The sequence below is a fragment of the Neodiprion fabricii genome, chromosome 4 (genome assembly GCF_021155785.1).
Source record: "Neodiprion fabricii isolate iyNeoFabr1 chromosome 4, iyNeoFabr1.1, whole genome shotgun sequence".
In the NCBI taxonomy this organism is placed as follows: Eukaryota; Metazoa; Arthropoda; class Insecta; order Hymenoptera; family Diprionidae; genus Neodiprion; species Neodiprion fabricii.
This window is the reverse complement of record NC_060242.1, coordinates 10,440,585-10,461,910: the sequence shown is the minus strand read 5'-3', so window position 1 is coordinate 10,461,910 and position 21,326 is coordinate 10,440,585. Positions and strand designations below refer to the sequence as shown.

General features: G+C 39.9%; 1 protein-coding gene and 1 long non-coding RNA gene across 2 annotated transcripts in view; both read right to left on the bottom strand.

Moving 5' to 3' along the window:
• LOC124180874 (tubulin polyglutamylase TTLL5) overlaps window positions 1–21,326 on the bottom strand; it is a 280,376-nt gene that overhangs the window by 564 nt on the left and 258,486 nt on the right. The gene's annotated exons all lie outside the window — the stretch shown is intronic.
• LOC124180891 lies at window positions 1,379–19,656 on the bottom strand. The gene is made up of 3 exons (XR_006870327.1): window positions 19,434–19,656; window positions 10,089–10,092; window positions 1,379–1,390 (listed from the first exon to the last, which is right to left on the bottom strand). It is a non-coding gene; the product is annotated as an uncharacterized LOC124180891 (long non-coding RNA).

Genomic DNA, 21,326 nt, shown 5'->3' with positions numbered 1-21,326 from the left:
ATATTTAATATTATGCAATAACGTAATTACATATTAATAGTATGTAAAGAAAATTTACGATTGTTTGGAAATTTCATTGTGATGAAATTGAAAGAAAATAATGTTATTACAAATTATTTTTACTTTATAATGAGAAAATATTGCAAACAATCAATTATTTGTTAATTATTTATAAAATAATACCAATGTATTACCCTATTGTGTGACTGTAAATTAAGCAAACAAATGTAAATTTTTCAGATTTTAAATAAATGAATAAATAGTTACTATTTAAAAATGATAAATAAAAAAAATTCACTTACAAATTTTTCAATTTTTTAAATGTGCATTTTTTTATCAATAAATATTTAATATTATTCTTCTCGTGACTTTTTTTAAAATTAGCTCATGCTTATTTGAGATTCATAGTCGTTTCCATCGTTAGTTAACAAGTATTTAATTTATTTCTTTAAAGCAAGAGGTGTCAAATACTTGTCACATTTTTTGTTTTCTTACAAATAATCATCACAGTTTATAAATGTTGTAAAGTAGGATATTAATCATGACACTGAAAAATCTAATAGAGCATCATATTAATATTAAATTATTACCTCCTGATCACTGTATTTCCATAATTTATATTTTTTTTTCACTGGACAAGCAGTCAAATGTTCATTTGCTTCTAAAGAAATTTTTAATAACGATAAAAGTTATATTATAACCTAAAAAGCATATTTATTCATCTATTTATGCTTATTTATTTTATTTATTTATTGTAACGTTATTTTTTCAATTTTTTGATGGTTATTTATGCAATAATTAAATTTTATTTTACTGTTATTGACCGTGTTAATTTACACAAAGTAAATTAACACTATTCTCGAATTGGAGTACATATTATATAAGCAATAAGGTTTGATCAAAAAAAAACGTATAATTTGTTTTCAATTTTCAAAGTTTCTCGGTTAATTATTTCTTAATTAATTAACTTTAATATTTGGAACACGTTTATGAAATCGCTGAACTATTTTTCTCATTTATTTTTGTTTATTATTTGCACTATAGCCTCCTATAGTACATTCAGATACAGGTCTCGCAACGAACGTGGTGGGGGGTGGTCAGTTCATGACTGAAACAAAAGTACAACTTATGGCCACAAGAGCGGCGCTACGAGTTATTCATACGCTCATTATTATTATTTGGCGGAACCCTAACCAGTCTTTTTGATACTCATACACAGATAACCTTACGTTGCAATGTCACATATATGCCTATGAATAACTGACAACGCCGCGTAGTGGCTAGTAATGGCAAAAATAATTTGGACAATAACGCGGCTACCCCCACCACTCAAATTTCAGTTCGTTGCAAGACCTGTATGTAAGACCGTGAGATATACTTACCTACACGACTTGAGCCGAATCTCTCCGAATAACATTATTTTACTAGTTCAACTATATATTTTATCATCTCTTTCCCCCTTTTATACGGTGGGGATATAAACATACGATCCCAAGCTAAGGTTCGTGAGCGGGTGAGCGCGTCAAGATTTCACAGAGGCTTTACATGATACGTAGCGTCGTTTTAATAAGTTTCGTTGATACTGATTGAGAGTAGTTTATCATAATGTTTTTGATGGAATGCAAAGCAGACAACTCTTTAACAATTGTTGAGGATGAAAACGTCATTTATGAGAAGAATACTGAAGTGGAAGAGGATGAATTGCTTACATTTTTTGTTTGTGGTAAAAGTTTTTTAGGTTACGTTAAGGCACGTGGAGATAAATAAATATTTTATTACAATCAAAAATAAATTTGATTGCATCAGCGTAAAAATTAACATTCATTAAATTACTTAAAATGATGAAGATGCATTGAAAGCTAAACAAAAACAGTGGTTAAAAGACCACAAAAAGAAGCCGGGTAAATCTAATAAGACGTCGGAAAAAGTGATTGTATCTCCGATCAAGACTAGACGAATCTTGAAAAAAGAATCCCCTTTGAAAGTAAATTAGAAAAAAGAAAAGGCCAAGAAAAGTAAAAAAAAAGAGGAGAAGGTAGTTATTATTTATATCATTTCATTATTTAAATAAGTTGTATTATTGTTAGGATTTTTTACTTGAGATCAATTATTAAATGACGTTTATTTTGTTTTGCTAGGAGTCTTTAACAAAACGTCACGTCGACACCCAGAAAAATGTTGCTCAGATTATTAATCAAAGTACAAGTCAAGTCTTGTCTAGTTTGGAGTCGTCTGATTCTGAAAACCGTCCATCTCAAGATAAACTGAAAACTGAACTGAAAAGACTTCGTGCTGCTAATGGAATGTCTAATCGTTCTACTTCTACTGATAACGCACAATTACATCAGCACGATGTTCAGAAAGATGGATCATCAGAAGAAGAGGAAGAAATAAAAAGAGAGGAGGGGACATCGGCTAAAAAAAAGAAGATCGACGTAATTGAAGAAAAGCCGCCACCAAGTCAATTATTCGGTGAAGATTATCTAAAACCAGTAAGTGTTTATTGCAAAATTACACCGTTAAAGAGTTAATTAATATGAATATTGAATATTAAATATTTATTACTTAATTATTTAGATGACTCAGCTTGGCAATTCAGGAATTTATTGCATTAGTGATATTTACGAATACGCATTGGGTGGCAAGCAAGTTACTCATATAGCTCGTCGTTTGATCGATGGCGTTTTTACTAAAGAAGCCATCGCAAGTAGTACCTTTACAGGCCAGCCTCCTAGAGCGCAAGGAAAAAAGCGCCAGATAATTCCTGTTTCACCATTTAACGATACTGCTAAAAATACTATTATAGGTTTGTTAATAATTTTCCCTTCTCCATTTATTGCTTAACAAATACTGAGAATTTATATTTATCATGTTAACTTCAATTATGTTTATCTCAAAACAGATTTCGGTTTGAACAAAAATGAATTTCATTTTTGTAGTAAATTTGTTGACTGGAAATACCGATTTCAATTAAGTAAAATTTATAATACTATATAGTGAAATTGAAACTTCATTGTTTTAAGTTCACGAAATGTTCAGGAAGTGAATATCAGAAACAATTTTGGTTTTATAGCTGTACCAAATAATTGATTGTAGTTACCAATGATCGGTAAATTAAGAGTTAATTGAAGTTACTAAGTATTTTCACGCTTGTTGAATGTTGAACTAAATATTGAGCTTTTAAATTTGCATTAGATTCAATCATATAATACCAATATTTTGATAAATAATTTCTAGATCTTAGAGCACTCTTATGTTCCTCAAAACAATATTTGTTCAATTACTGGACCAACATTGAGTATTTATATTTTTTATTATAACTTTAATTATATTTCTTTTACACAGATTTCGTCATTCAACGAGGACAGTCGAGGTAATTTGAAATTCCAACGAGGAGCTTTATCGTTGGTCAAATGTCTCAGCGAGTCGGTGAAATTATACATCAAATTTCAGCATTCAAGGCTCTACTCGCGCCACCACGTTTGTCTGAACCATGAATAATTTTCATGGTTTTTTTTCGTTTGCGTGTAAACAAGTTTATCCTTTAATTATTACCTTTATTTGTACACGTTTTAAATTTAATAAGTTTCCGTATCAAACCAGTAAACAAATTCACATCAGATTATTATCATATAATTATTATTATTCAAAAAGAGAACTAAAAAAAATCATTGATGTAAACCGAAATTTTATCGGGTTTCTTAATATAAATAAGAAAACTAATCACTTAATTTCTTTATTTGAAACTGTGTTCAGGAAAAAAAAAGGATTCCATATTAAATTTTTTACAACTAAAATTATTAAAAATGGAACTCTGAAATTTCATAAACGAAAAAACAATTGCATAATTCAATAATCTCTTAAATGAAAACAAATATAAATGCTGTCAAACATACTATTTTTAATATTAAAATTCTTTAGTTATGTTGTATGGAATATAATTTATTGCTTATGCAAAATTATAATGTTGTGTAGTACCGTAAGACAAAAAAGTCTATTTCTGAGATATTACGTGTATTTGATTTTCATAAGTCTACGTTCAAAAGTTTTATGTTAATCGTACAAGAAAGAATAAAGAACAAATCTTATTATCAATTAATATCATTCTTATTTCAGAATAGTATTTGGATTGTATACATTCACAATTTATCCAGCATATGATGGTAACAAGAATAACAATAATTTGAAGACCCGAGTACATATCTAGTCCGATTCATCAACATTGATTAGATTTTTTGCTTCAGTTTATCTGGCGATATCTGATCAGACCTGATTATATCTGATCAGATCTGGTTATATCTCATGTAAATAATTAACAACTATGTCTGGTCAGATCTGATTATATCTGGCCATATCTCGTCAGATAGAGACGATTTAAAGATCTGACCAGATCTGGTCTGTTTTTCCTTTGGGTTATATCTGGTCAGATCTGATTATATCTAACTAGATCTCGTCAGATAGAGACAATTTAAAGATCTGGCCAGATCTAATTCGTTTTTCCCGGGGAGGAAGAATTGAAAAAGCATTCAATCGGCGATGTAAATATCAAAAACAAAAATAAAAAGTGGAACTTAATATTGGTGACCTAGTTCTGATAAGGGTTCCAATGCAAGCAAGTCTATTGGATAAAGTGACACAGAAATTTTTTCATTCATTTCAAGGGTCATTTAAAATGTCAAGTATCTTGACTATCTATATCAAGCCACAAGATCTTGCAATCAACGCGGTGAAACAGCATTGGCATCAGTTGGTGGACAAAATTCCTGTCCCACTTAACGAACTCATAAAAGCATTACACATCTGTTTTAAGGCTGCCATATTCAAATTTAATCAGAACATATATGCTCAAACTTATGGTTTACCGATGGGCTCGCCGCTCTCTCCAATTTTGTCGGATTTAGTTTTGGATGATCTTGAACAATATTGTCTCAACAAACTGGACTTCAAGCCTTCATTCTATTTCAGAAATGTAGATGACATAATCACAAACTGATGAATATATATATATGACATAATCACAGCTGTCCCTTCGGATAAAGTTGCAGAAATGCTATCTGTCTTCAACCAATTCCATCCGAGATTACAATTTACCTCTGAAATAGAGTTTAATCATCGAATTAGCTTTTTAGATGTCTTGATCATTAATGACAACCAGCTCATCAAAACAGATTGGTTTCATAAGGCTACCTGGTCACAAAGGTATTTAAATTTCCATTCTCATCATCCCAAATCTTACAAAATTGGAACGATTCATTGCTTGGTTGACAGAGCGATCCGACTCTCAAGTATGGAATTTCATAACAAAAACATGTCCTTGATTCAGCAGGTACTAAGTAAAAATGACTATCCATCTCGTCTGCTCAACAAGCATATACAGTTCAAATACGATTCCATCTTGTCATCGACTAGCTCCAACAATAATATCGATGCATCTGCTGCACAAGCTAATCAAAAAAAAACTATATTTCCATCCCATACGTTGCGGGGTTGTTTGAGTCACTCAACAGAACATTCTTTAAGTACAAAATTCAATTTGTGGGTAAATGTGCACATGATCTATCCTCTATGTTTGATTCGGGTAAGGACCCCTTACCCCCGGGTATGCGTTCTGGTGTAGTTTACAAAATTCCCTGCAACCAATGCAACACGTCCTACATAGGCCATACAAGTAGGCAACTACACACCAGGATAACCGAGCATAAACGCAATATCCATGACCACGAGGATAATTATACTGCACTGACGAGGCATGGAATCGATTTCGACCACTCTTTCAATTATTCTCAAGCCAGCATTATTGACGTTGAACCATTGTATTACAATAGGCTACTGTTAGAAATGTGAAATATTGTTGCACATCCCAATTCTGTCAATCGAAGACAAGACATCGAACATCTGAGTACTATTTACACCTCTGTGATACAACCATTGTAATTATCCATTACCGACTGAGCTTGCTCTCGATTTTACCTTCTTAACAAAATTTTGGTTTCCTTTTAACCCGTTGACTCTGCGTTTGCTCTGATAACTATCGATATCGATCTCCCCCCACTACACACTGGACGTTCCACATGTGCAAATGTGCTCTTGATTTAAACCTATAACGGCTGCGTGTTTTATTTCATCAAATTAACTACAAGGAGTCTTGGGAACTACGTAGCGCGATCGCAGTGTGTTTCGGCTTTTGTTTTTTATTGTTTCCTTTTATTATTTATTTACCAACACGCATCCACTACTTAAGAGTGTTCCCTGTCTGCTGTCATTGAAAGTGTCATCCCACACTAGGTAACTCCTTTCATGTATATCTGCATAAACATCCTTGCTTATTATCTAAACCACATATTCTTAATTTGTTATAACGGAGTTGTACATTATTTTATTATTTTTGTTCGTGACAGATGTTTAAATAAATTGGTTCTGAGGAGGGCCCCCATCAGGGCTGAAATGTTAACACTATAAAAAAGTGTTTTGAGTTATGATCTTCATATTCAAGAATAACATTAATCAATATCAAGTATCATTGGAAAAAATGCTTATTTGTTAGTTTGTGACGGGTTTTGAGTCCGCACGAATAATATGGGTGGGGAAGACAATTAGGGACGGGGCGGATATAATCGGTAAAACTTAGTGTGTGTATTTTTTTTCTTTTGCACCAGGGCTCGACTTAAATTAAGATGTACAAAAGGGTTGTAGACGTAAGCGGTGGCTGATCACGCCTCAGCCCTTAGCGTTGCTTAATACTAACTTACAGATACGCGCGCAGGGGGGGGGGGGGGGGAGGAGTGTGGGAGGTGACGGGGAATGTGGGGTCGGAAGGGTTGATATGGCGAGGGGAGGGTGGTGTAGAGTGACGGGGAGTGTGTGGTAGACAGGGTTGGTATTGCGAGGGGAGGAGCAGATCGGCGATAGAAGGCAGGCTAACCTGGTTACGTCGACGTGTGTGTGTGGAGGTCTCGAGGTGCGGTGGAGGGTAGCTGGGTGTTCGGTGTGTGTGTGTGTGTCGGTGACTCTCTCTCTTTCTTTCTCTCTCTCTCTCTCGCTTTCGCTCTTGGGTTTCGTCTACGCCGGTGTGGCTGCTGCTACGGCCGTGCTCGTACTGAATCTCGCGCTCGGCTCTGCCGAGCGTCGGGGGGCTTCGATGATGTTCGGGTCTTTTCCGACGGGACAGGGCTCACCCGTTCGGCTCTTCCCCGCGGGTTTGGGGTTTATTGTGACTTGCACTCTAGGTGCAACGTCACAAGTTGAAGTTGATGATGAAAATAAAGTAGAAGGCGTATACAACAGGGTGAATTTAAGGTTGTATCGTCAATCCACCTAGTATGCAGGATGTTTCTGAAAATTAGCAGATAAATTTCATGATCGCACAGGTCCGATTGATCCTCCATGTCTCACCCAGAAACAATTAAGTGTAAGGTGACATATTAAGAAAATTTTATTAAATAGATTATAAGGATTTAGATACCATGAATGACTAAGGAATGTGTGTATGCGTGAACGTATGAGTGGGAAAACGTAGCAATAGTGAAATAAAACAAAGTGTACTGACAGTTTTTTGTTTTTCATAAACGATGAAAACGTCCATGAAAAAAGGAGGGTAATGTGACACTACGAGCATATGAATATGGGCGGCAATATGTTTCGGATTTGACCGGACGGAACGAGAGTGAGATTTGACCAGTCTGGTGGAACCGGCAACAAATCCGGAAGATATCAGCGAAGAAGAATCTGCGGAAAGACGCCAACCAGTACAGACCTTAGATCAGAATACTCCGCAAAAGTCGAAAATATAATCAATTTTAAAATTTGCAATGTTCCACATATATCATACAGTACATAATTCACCAAATCTTCGATACCGTTACGATCCAGGCTGCTCTCATCTCCTAACACAACGTGTGGAAACTACGAAACCAAAAGGTGAAGACAAGAATTACAAGCATCCATCGAACGAGAGGGAGGGAAAGAAGAATATCTGGATTGGAAAGTGATTAATCGGTTATAACAGTATTCGACGAAAAAAACAAGGAACCAGTGGAATTTTATATATTGTGTATCGGAGGCGTATTTGTAAAGTGTGTGAATGGATAACTTTTGATCTTTTTTATATGCCCACTTTTATTTCTACTATTTATTTTAATCTCTTTATTTGAGTACATTTATCTACACTATTGTATCTATACAATTTTATCGATTATTTTACCTTTAATTTGTTTATTCATTTGCTTGCACAATTCTGGTAGGATAAAGTGTTACAGATGGTAATCCTGCTCAGTATAAGAGGAACCGCAGGTTCGGACATTTGGTTCACGCAATCGGTTGAGCGTCCGCTGATGCAAAGCTACCATCCGTAAAATTAAGCCTTAACGCCTCTAACGTCGTATCCTCTCTAGTCAGAGGGGGCAGCGATATTTATAGGAATCTCGTGGGTCGACAGGCTCAAAACAATGTGACTTTACTAGGAGGCGAATCCACGGATCGGTCATTGCACGAGCTCTGTTTGCCGGGCTAGGTCTTCGGCATTCGTGGGGGTCTTCCGGCTCCTCGGTCTCACCTCGAACAGTCGATCATGGGTCATCCAGTTGGATGTGAAGACTCGGAATCATCTGTAAACGACTTAGGTACCTGGCCGGGTGTTGTACTCGGTAGAGTAGTTTCCACGCTGCAATCTGTTGAGACTCAGCCCTAGGCTTGGGGATTTGTCTTGTCGATTAAAGAGGCTTCAATGTTACAGCGTTGGTTCGACTCCGGTCAAGCGACGCATTGCTCGTCCCATCGGATGATTCATGGGCGGACCGGTAGTGCTCGCTAAGCGTGTGATGGCAATGCGTGTCCGGGGACTTGGAATAAAAATTTTTGCGTCCCCGGTGCCCCTTGAGGAACGCAGTTCGAATCGCCGATCAAACGCAAGGCCGACAAGTGACCGAAGGGACCGGTAGACCTCGCTTCGTCGGGATTTGGGAGGTTACGTCCCGTGCCGGGATGGGCAATAATATCCCGGTCGAAGAGGTGAACCCAAAGCCGGTAAGCCGACGTGAGTCGTCGAAACGTGGCCCTAAGTTTGATGATACGTCGACCATCGGTCACCTTTAACCCTAGGGATCTTGCGACTCTTTTGTCGACCAAAAGGCAATGCGCTGAGTCCCCGAGGCGGCACAACATGACTTGTGAATATTTTCATCTGAATCGACCGAAAGGCCATGCGCCGCTCCCAGAGTCGACCCTGGACCGATGGGCCGATGGTGGGCAGATGAACGCCTGAGCGTCGGCCCATAGAGACACAACGGAATTTGTATAAATTTTCGTCCGAGTCGACCAAAAGGCAATGCAGTAGTATAGCAAGGGGGGTTCTGAGTACAAACACCTTCTTTACCGACCGAGCCGCTCCGCACACCCAGACGCAAACCCTTGAAGGTTACCCCCACTCTGGTCAGATAAAACGTGCTATGCCGTACCGACTTGAGGTCAAAAACGTGCAACCTTACCGACGGTTATATCGGTCGACGGTGAAAATCGCACTACCTTACCGACAATTCTTATCGATCAAGGGTAAAAATCATGCTGTTTTACCGACCAAAGGTCAAGGTCTGTAATGTTCGCCTGCTAACGGTGGAGGGCGCAGCGGGGGCGAGAACTTTTCTACCGTCCCGCATTCTTTTCCCACGATAAGACTGCTGATGTGTAACATTAACCACTTCAAATTCCTGTCCCACGATAGGACTGCTGATGTGTAACATCAACCACCCCCCCACATTCTTTTCACACGTTATCAACCACGTGATATTCCAAAATTAATAGTTCCGAGAATTGTTTTTGATCCACTCGGATATCGCTGATGTGTAACATCAACCACATCACATTCCTTTCCCACGTTATCAACCACGCGACATTCGAAAATTAATGGTTCTAAGAATTGTTTTTCACTTACCCGGATGTCGGTTTGATATCAACCATGTGACATTTGTTTGGCTTGTAACTGTCATGTAAACTCAACGATGAATTTTGAACGGGTTCAGTCAAGACCAGAGTGCAAGGTCGACCGATAGTCGCGGTACATTCAGAGCCATGGATCTGCGGTGTTGGGTTACTACCGCTCTAAGAATGCTGAAAGGTGCGCACGCATACACAAACATACGTACAGCTGCCCTATAAAAGGGATGGTCATCACTGCAAACGATCATTAGGTCTCAACTTGTCAAGTGTACATGAGGGAAAAGCTCAAGATGGAATCCGTGAAGGGTTTGAGATTAATCGATATTATGAAATCGGTGTACAAAATCTTGGACAAATCATCATAAACAGCAGAGATTCAGAAATGGATAAAATTTGGAAGTCGAAATATTCGGCTTCTGAACAAAATTTTGCGAAAGGCTTCATCGATTGGAGAAAAGACGAGAATTATCACAACGATCGGACTCTTAAACGCGCTCGCGGAAAAATTCAAACGTCTTCAGAAATCGGGTAAAGGTACGCGGAGAGTAAGAAGAAGCGATCGAGGTCACTGGGAAGATTTGGAATCAGCTTTCGAGGAGAGAATTCGAACTGGATCCATAGTCACTTTGAAGCATAAAGATGTGGAGAGATTTCTAGAAGACGCAAAGGTACTAGCTGTGATAAGACTAAAAAACGCTCCGAAGAAAGACAGGAGCTTGAAAGCCAACATTATCCTGGCTTGTGAATTTGAAGTTAGAAAAGATGATCACACGGTGGAAGAGATCAAATTTTTTAATACGAGAAATGAAATCATCCTTCAGACAACGGATATCAACGAATGGTTCATTGAAAACGCGACGGAGCGTTTGTTGAAAAAGGTGAAAGATTTCCAGGAAAAGGATTCAGGCTGGTCGCTGACTGAAATAATCAATTTAACTGTGAATATCAACAAGTACGTGCCACTACGAGGCGGTGTCTTCACATACACAACACTACCCAAAGATATTCAAGACAAGAAGGCTGTCGTCAACATCCGTGACAGCGACTCGTATTGCTTTCTTTGGTCGGTCACCGCAGCTCTGTTCCCAGCCGACAACAACAATCCCAGTAAAATTACTTCATATCCGCATTTCAGCTCAGTGCTACAATACGAAGGTTTGCATTTTCCAATGTCTTTGGACCAGATTCCAAAATTTGAGAAACTCAACAAACTTTCAATCAACGTTTATGGTAAAGAAAGTACGGAAAAACAAAAGCGCAGTGAAATCGTACCCATTTATTTCAGCCGAAACAAGTCTGACAAACTTGTAATTCATCTTTTAGCGATAGAAAGTAAAATCACTGGTGATGACGATGATGACGTAGATATGGAAAATTATGAAAAAAATAGAATCTTTCATTGTAATTGTGTTCGAAATCTGTCTCGATTAACGAGATCTCAAATTTCTGAGCATAAATGTCGCACTTGGTTATGTGATAGATGTTTGACTCACTTTCGATCTGAAAAGTGTTTGTTCAAGCATAATCTAGATTGCATGAATTTAAACAAAACCAGAGTTATTCTACCTACAGATGAGGAAAAAATACTAAAATTTGAATATTTCAAGCACAAAGAAACAGTTCCATTCTGCATTTACGCCGATCTCGAATGTTCACTGGAACCTACGCTCAAAAAAATGGGTACAAGAACAATTTATCAGAAGCATCTTCCGTATAGTATAGCTTACTATCTACATCGTGCGTTTGACGGTTTGCTTTCAAAATTCAAAATAAATCGTGGAGAGACTTGCGTTCAATGGTTTGTGAATGAGTTAGCGGAATTGGCACATTCGTTAGAAGTTTATTTCAAAACTGTTGTACCGATGGAACCGCTCAATTTCAATCAAATCAACGAATTTCATTCAACAACAGTGTGTCACATTTGTGAAAAACCGTTTACACTCACAGACGTGAAACATCGTGATCACTGCCATTTCATGGGAAAGTACCGTGATGCTGCTCATCGAGGTTGCAATCTAAATTACCAAAATTCGCACATTATCCCAGTAATATTCCCTGATCTGTCGGGTTACGATTCACATTTTTTGATCAAAGCACTGGCTACATCGCTCAAGGGCACAATTGAGCTTCTACCCGTAAACAAATAAAAGTACATTGCTTTTACATAATATGTCGAGGGGACAGATATAAAATTTAGATTCGTAAATTCGTACAGTTTCATGCCCAGTAGTCTTGAGAAATTGGCTACGTATCTCGGTGATGATCAGAAATCAATCACACGAAAATTTTATCGTAGCTCAGATGAAGTTGAGTTATTGACCAGATAAGGAGGGTTCCCGTACGAATACATAGACAGTTGTGAGAAGCTCGAGGACAGACGGCTACCATCCGAACAACAATTTTACTCAAAATTAAATGATCGGGATATATCAGACGAAGACTATGCACATGCATGTGAAGTTTGGCAAACTTTTAACGTTCAAACTTTGGGAAAGTATTCGGACTTGTATTCACAGACGGACGTGTTTTGACTAGCCGACGTTTTTCAAAACTTTTGACAGAACTGTTGGACAACGTACAACCTGGACCCATTACGTTATTACATCGCGCCCGGTCTGTCGTTTGATGCGATGTTAAAGTTTACCGACATCGAGCTCGAGCTTCTCACCGACATAGATATGGTCATGTTTATCAAAAAAGGTATTCGTGGTGGTGTGTCACAGTGCTCAAACAGATACGCAAATGCTAACAACAGGTACGTGGGAGAGGAATTCGATCCTGAGGTCGAAGAATCTTATCTCATGTACTTTGACGTTAATAACTTGTACGGTGCTGCTATGAGCTTTGCTCTGCCATACAGTTGCTTCGAATGGTTATCAGACTTTGGACAATGCGACGTTCTTACCATCTTGGACGATGCGGAGTTTGGTTATATATTGGAGGTGGATTTGGAATATCCCGAGGAACTACATGAAATTCATAAGGATTTACCACTGTGTCCGGAGCACTTTATACCTCCGATCTCGAATAGTGAGCAACCGAAATTGAAGCCCACGCTACTTTCCAAGAAAAACTACGTTGTTCACTATAGCGTTTTGAAACAGTGCTTACAATGAGGCTTAAAATTACTCAAAATTCACAGAGTTCTCAAATTCAGACTAACCCCGTGGCTCAAAAAATACATAGATTTCAATACCGATTTGCGCAAAAAATTTCACAACGAATTCGAGAAAAATTTTCACAAACTGATGAAAAACTCAGTTTTTGGCAAAACAATGGAAAATGTTAGGAAGTATAGAGGAGTCAGGCTGATCACAAAATGGGATGGAAGATACGGTGCTAGAGCTACCGTAGCCAAACCTCATTTTCACAGCTGCACCGTTTTCGACCCAGATATTATTATCGTTGAAATAAGTAAGACGAAAGTCAAGTTGAATAAACCATCGTATAGAGGTTTCTCCATCATGAATCTGGCCAAAACATATATCTACGATTTTCATTATGATTATATTGAACGAAAATTCGGCAATCGAGCAAAATTAATGTATACGGTGTAACGTTAAGTCTTTTCTGTCCCTCGTCGAGCGCTAATTTGTAACGCTAAATGTTGTTACTTTCGGATGAGGACTTACCGTTGACACTTTGGCGCGATTCTCTACTTATCCGCAATATTAAACTACAACAAAATAATTAAGTTGGGCGCCAGACGCGTAGCGTCGATTCTCAAAGAATAATATAAATCAATAAAATTAACACAAGACCGTGCAAAAGGGATAAACAGAGAACCCGTTGTATGGCTGGCTAGGCACAGGTACGATCACGTACATCCCGGTAGAGTGGCGGAGTTCAAGGCAGCTAGCAGTAATTCCAGAATTGAAGAAAATGACAAAAATAAAGAATGAACTCCAGTTAAAAGGAAAAGGAATAAGTCAATCGATCATGTATTGTCGAAAAGGTTACATAGGTGAGACAGGCAAATGAGATGGTATCGATAGCGGTAGTTAATAAAATAAATTGTCGTTGTTCATAAAAAATTTATCGGTAGAATAGCAGTAAACGGTAGCTTTAACACGAGAGACGGTAGTTAACAGAGAAAAATAGACGTAGGCCGAGAGATGCGATATAATGCAAGAGTTGACTTAAAACTACACGTCACTGGGCGACGTGATCTTACCCAAGTTGCAAATGACACTACGAAAATTATTATTCTGTTAATTAGAACGAGAGAATTTTACTGCGATCGGTAGAAAACAACGAAACGGTAGTTCGGTAGAGGTACGACAAATTTACCATAAATCATAACCAAGATGAGAGATTGACAGTTAGTAACAATTTACTAAGTTGGCAAACGATCGACTCGGTAGCCTTCGGTAGAGTTATTCATACGGTAGATTCGATAACTTATAATCATTACATAATTGAGGAATTAAATAGTGAATTCCTAAACATAACTTTTGAGAGAATACCAAAATACAAAGTTATGAGAGTGAGAGAATTTCGGAGAATTTACCAAATAGAGAAATCTACAAAAATACACCGCAATACAAAAGAATAAGTCACAGAACTTAATTTAACAAAATACAGGCAAATAAATAATAGGCAGAGATAGTATAAAATTGTCAATAATAATAAGGAAAAATGCGGTAATCTATAAGGGTGATTCTACCCTCGCTTGTACTCCAAGGAACTCGATTTACGATACAATAGGCACAAAAATAAATAAAAATATAATAAGCAATAACGGAAATAAAATATAAAACACACTACTATTACAAGAAGAGTATGGAATAAGATATGAAGCCAATAGGGCTCAAAATACGATAGAAAATACGGAAGCAAAATAATAGAGATTCACAAATAATTAGAAAAGTCATAGATACAAGAGATAATTATTTGGCAATCACGAGGTCGCTCAGATACGAAAATAATGAATTACTGAAATCATGCAGTCACACGGAAGTCGTGGACCATGATTCACACAAAATGGCATCACACGATGCAATCAAGAAACAATAAATATAATATTAATGACCGGAATCATGCAGCCACACGGCGGCTTACAGCAACTTTAACCGTGGATCATGATTCACGCAAAATCGATAAATATTACGAGAAAGAATAGAAATTGTGAGCAACTTCGTAACAGTACAATTCAAAGGCAGAAGCCTTACCTTAACGGTCGATCTCAGGCACACAAACTGATTCTAATTTAAATTAGACTATAGAATAACAAAACTGGGAAGGAAAGGAAAAGAGGAGGAAAAGAATTTAGAAAGATAAAGGTAGCGGTAGGATAGACGGTAGAACGATAGCGGTAGGATAGACGGTAGAACGGTAGCTTAAAACGGTAGAGAGGTCGGGAGAGCAATTGGAAAATTGAAGCTGTTCCTCAACAGGTCGAGCGTAGAATAGCAGGTCGTAGTTCAGCTCGCCGATCTCGCGGTTGTCGTGAGGTGATTCTTCTTCTTTGATTGGTCGCTTGACCCCCACCGCAAATAGGCCATCCCCCTGTGGCGAATATCGGTTACTGCGTGGTCGTACGTTTTCCAAAAATTACCGCTAGATGTTGTGCAATGTGCTGCTCGCGATTTCGTCGTTGACACCAACTCGTACGGTTGCATAGTCGCTCCAGTTTGCAGTCCAGGCTGCCTATCCTCGGGGACTTCTTTGACAGAGGCACGCACAGGGTGCCTCTCGGTCAAAGTTAGCGGGTGGAGAGTGACGCCTCATTGTTCACCTCCACCGGCTTTTGTACAGGCAGTAGCTAGCTGCCTGTACCTGAGGCCGTGCAGTCAGACGGTTGGCCAAACCGTGGACCACGACCCACACAATCGGTCCTCGTCGATAGGGAGGCGGCTAGTTCCTCTTTAAAGAACGATGCCCCTGGCCGCCGGGAGGATTTTTATCTCCCTGTTCACCGGCAGTCGAGGCGATACGGAAGGTTCGGATGGATGCTACCCCAGGTGTATATGAAGGTGCACCAAGGTAGCCAGTGTAGTCTGGTGAGACCGTCAGTAGGCGAAGTCGTCGAGAGCTGCAAACGGTAGATAGTGGTCCCTTGTTGATCGGGATCGTAGTCGTCCAAGTACCTTGTTAGCGTGCGCCGAAGCGCGAAATAAAGAATTTACAAAAAAGAATTAGTTAAAAGTAGTTATTGCCTATTTTGTATCGAGTTCGGTTGGAGTACCCTGCTGAGGACGCGTAAACTAAAAATAATAGCGGTTTTGTGCCCTTGTGACGGGCGATTCTGAAACGCCACGTTACAACGGATACCGACAGTTTGATTTACAATTTTACCGTCCCCGACATACACGAAAAAATGAAGGAGGACTTGCACAAATTCGATACGTCTAATTATCCGCTTGACAACGTTTATGAAATGCCTCTAGCGAACAAAAAAGTTCTCGGCTTGATGAAAGATGAGAAAAACGGAAAAATAATGTTGGAATTTGTGGGATTAGGAGCTAAATTGTACGCATTCCGAGTCTTGGGAGATGAGAAAGACAAAAAACGTGCCAAAGGTGTCAAATGATCAGCGTTGAGAAAAATAACATTCAACGATTAGTTGGAATGTGTTTCGAACCGTGAAAATTTGTCTACAAATCAGCATTTGATATTAAGTCGAAAGCACGAAGTATACACCGTAGAACTGCAGAGGGTGGCACTGAGCTGGAATGACGACAAGCGGATCGTGTTTCAAAACACAACCGACATGCTTCCGTGGGGCTACAAGCCTACACCTTAGCTTTATAATTTATAACTCTACCATGATGTATAAAATATCATTATTATGTAGGTTAGTGAATAAGAACGCTCCGAAATATAAAAAATTGTACAACGATGCATATGTCTGTCGATTGTCTAAAAAATAAAGATGCATACTTGTGATGTGTCGGGTATGAAATGAATAGGCACATACGTTTCTACAAAAAATTCATTCATTCGAATGTTACATGTTCGATTCGTTTATCCAACTGTTGTGTGTACTGTCAAAACCTCACCATTTAACGTATATTTTCCTGCCACGCTTCTCGAGCACCTTCTCCACCAGATGGATATCCGGATGTTCAACCTTGAGGAGCTCTTTTTCGTAGAAACCACCAGCGATAGGTTGATCTCGGTAGTTTTTGAGCTTGTACGTCACGGGATGAGTATTTTCCACTCGACTCATCGTGAATATTTCAGTCGTCCAATTGGGAGTGTAACCTTTCTCGAACACATTTTTAATTTGCTGATTGGAACTTTGTCGCCGGATTTGAATTTTGCCGATATGATAGGTATCGCTCGAAGCCCTCCGTACGCCTGACGTAATAACAGCCTCTTGTTCGCAACGGTGACATCCGACGGTTTCATTCTGACGTTGTTGTGAACCGAAACCAAATCAGATAAGATATCAAGCCACTTGTAGCTTCCTTGCATGCTGAGCCGTTTCCACATTTTACCTCTCAGGGTCCGATTGAAACGTTTACAGATCGAAGCCTTCAAATTACTGTACGTGGAGTAAAGTTTGATTCCGTAACGTGTCATGAGCGATCCAAATTTCGAGTTGTAAGATTCCGTTCCTCTGTCGACGTGTAAATTTTTCGGCACCCGTCCTTGAACAAGCACAGATTCCATTGCTTTCGTAACATCATCTCCAGACTTGCTCTTTATCGGTACAGCCCACGCATACTGTGAAAAAATATCAATGACCGTGAGCATGTACTTGTAACCTTTGTTTTGTCCAGCGTACGACGTCATATCAACAAGATCCGCCTGCCAGGTCTCGTCGATGCCGCGCGCATCTACACGTCGACGCGGGTAATTCCGGCGTGCAGGCTTATGCAGTTCCGTCACCAGTGCTTGCTTTTCCTCCTTCATATTCCAACGCTCTCAGTCAGGTGTCCAACTGAGAAATGTTATCAGCGTTTCAAATCGACAGGTCTCTGCCTGTTTTAATGTCTGTGTAAAAGGTATCCAAGGCTTTCTTCGTGGTGAGCTCTAAAGCTTTGATCATTTGATCGAGGTTGTCGATTTGTTTTTGCAGCACGTTGAATTTTCGTCTCAAGATTTTCAAAGTGACACCATTGTTCGGCTCTGCGGAATCTGCGACATTGCACAGTCTCTTGTTCCGTATATTGTAATGCCCGTCCGCTGTTACTTGAAATCCGACACCCGGAGGACCGCGAGTGCTCGCGGCCGTGTTATTATCCAGATACCGTCCAATCACGTCGACGCTCATCTCGGTAATGAATGCAAAAACGATAGGAGCTGCTTAATAAATGATTTCTGCTTCGCGTAGCTCTTCGATAATGGAGATTATTTCGTTTTTTTGACTTGGATTTCCCGCTGCCTGAGATGCCAGGAGTAAACGAAGACGCTCCACTAACTCGTTTAGATCATCCCAGAAAACGTTTTCCGTTTCAACACCTTGTCGTGTGATCATAGCTTGCGGAAGTAGACCTTTACCCTTTCGCGAGGTGATGGGGAATAATCCATCAATTCGGCAATGACATTTTCGAATTTGTAACTGTTATCGTTTCGATCAGCCCCATCAGATGAGTAATACTTTCTATGCGCGTTCGTTGCGAGGATTATGTTTTTAAAATTTTCCCGATCTCCGGCGCTTACAGAAGAACCGTCAGGCTTCTTTTTGAACTAAAGTTCCAGCAAACCCTTCGTTTCCGGGTAACGCGTATCGCCAATACGAATGTAGTTACTCTCAAAAGATATTAACGAATCACCAATCATTAGCCCGTTTGAGAGGTTGCGTACACCGTACACGTTGTCCAATTCGCCTTCAGTCTTTGCATCTCTCATCAGTGCAAAATACTCATCCTCGATTTGCTCGACCGGTGTTTCTACGATTGTTTTATCTCCTGCCGAAGCAAAGGAATCGTCCATTTCCGAGACAGTTTCATTTTCCGTTTCATTTTTCATCTGCTTCATTTCTTCTTTAATTTCTTCCACCTCTGGTTTCACAGGTTCAGTATCTTTTGTAACATTCAGCAGTTTTTGCAACGGAGTCACTATGTATGTAACCTTTATTGTTCCCCTTGGGGTTACAAGGACTTCCCTTTTCCTCTGCTTTTACAATATTTTTTTACATGTTTTCTTAACCTATTCTTACCCTAATTCTTACTTCCTACCTTATCCTTACTTAATTTCCAATTGCCTGTGTCCTGTGCCATTGCCTTGCCATTCCTTTACTTTCCCTCTTATCCTTTTCTTACTTTTTATCCTTATCTTTACTTAACCTTATCCTATTTTACCTTATTCTATTCCCTAATTCGTCCTTATCCTAATCGACTTCCATTTCCCATTCATCTCTCACTCTTTCATTCTCTTGTACATCCCTGATCCTTTCCAATTCTCTCATCCAGACTTCTCCCCCCACCCCCCCCCCCTCCTCACCTAACATCTCCCTCACCATCTCCTGCCAGCTTTCCTCCCTTCTATCCCAGCCTACGCACCTTTCCCATACGTGCTCCCATGTTTCCTCCTCCCCCACGCATACCCTACACCTTCTCTCTTCCTCTTCTTCCCAGTACCTTGCCTCCTTCATCTCGCTTCCTAACCTAAGTCTTGCCACCCTTATCCACCTGCTTTCTCCCCATCCCTTTCCCAGATATCCTGGTACCCCTTCTCCTTTCACTAGCCTGTACCATCTGTTGTACCTCAATTCCCTTATTTTCTCCCACCTCTCTTTTCTCTGTTCTTCCCTCTCTCTCTCCTCTATTTCCCTAAACTCCATCTCGCCCCTCTCCCTTCTCGCGACTACCTCTCTACTCTCTGCTCCCCTTTCCGCAAAGAAACTTTCCCTTTCTCTTTCCCACCTCGATCCCTGCTTCTCAGCTTCTGCCTTGTCCCTTATCTCTTCCCAGCATCTCCTAGCTAACTCGCTACCCTCCCCTCTAGCTTCCTTTCAAAATTCCATGCCCTTCTCCCTGCCCTAATCCTTAGTTTCTCCTTTCAAAATTCCATGCCCTTCTCCCTGCCCTAATCCTTAGTTTCTCCCTCTGTAGTTCCTCCCTTACTAGATATCCCGGTGTTCTCCCATCCACTCCTAATGTCCATCTCAAAAATCTATCCTGTACCGCCTCGACCGCCCTCCACTCCCTCCACCCCCATATCTCCGATGCATACTCTATTACCGTCCATACTAGCCTGTCAAATAACCAAATCCTTTTTTCCCAATCCCTCCCAAACCTTCTTTTTCCTATTCCCCATACCTGCCTCATTACTACCCCTGCCTTCCGTACTCTCTCTTTCACCTGTGCTTCCTGTCCCCCATTGCACTTTACTCTATACCCTAAATAGCTGAACTCTTTCACCTCCTCTATCCTTTTCCCTTTCCATCTCCAATCTATGTTTTTCCTTCTGCCGCCTCCTTTCCTAAATCTCATAATCTTTGATTTCCCTACATTTACCGTCAGCCTTTTCCTATCCATATACCTTTCTAACTTCCTAATCATTACCTCCATTTCCTCTTCACTTTCCGCTAGTAACACTATATCATCCGCATAAGCTAAAGTGCATACCCTTCCACCGGCTAACTCCACCCCCCCCCCCCAACCCTTCTCCCTCTCCCCATTTCCTCTTCTAAGTCCGCCAGCAGCAGGTTGAACACATGCGGACTGAGCGGACATCCCTGCCTTGCCCCCCTCGCTGTCCAAAACGCCTCTCCTAGCTTTCCCCCGCTCCTTGCTCGACTCTTTGTTTCCTTGTAAATTTCCTCTATCCTTACCCTTAGCCCTTCCCTCACCCCTCTCCTTTCCATAGTCTCCCACAGCACCTTCCTGTTCACTGAATCAAAAGCAGCTTTCAGGTCCACAAAAAACGCCACCATCTTTCCCCTATCCTTTCCCACCTGCCTATTGATTAAATAATTAAGTATATATATATTGTCAATGGTGCCCATGCCTTTTCTGAAACCCGTTTGGTTTTGTGGTATCAAGCCCTTTTCTTCTACCTCTCTTTCTAACCTATCCGCTAATGCCATCGCATACACCTTATATAGAGTTGGCATCAAAGTCACCCCCCTATACTCTTCTATCCTTTTCCCCTCCCCCTTCTTAACTATCGGCGCTATCAATCCCTCCCTCCAATCCTCTGGCCAGCTCTCCCCCACCCAAACTCTGTTACATGTTTTCCATATCCACTGCTCCATTTCTTCCCCCCCATACCTCCATACCTCGCTAACTATTCCATCCCCCCCCTGGTGCCTTTCCATCCCTCAGCTTTCCCATCACCTTTTTAATCTCTTCCCTCTGCAGCTCCCCTTCCCCGTCCCCCTTCCTATTTACCGACTCTCCGCCTTCTGTTACCTTGCTTTCTACCCCGCCTAATAATCCCATGAAATACTCCCTCCACTCCTGATCTCCTATTTCTTCATTCACCCTCTTCCACTTCTTTCT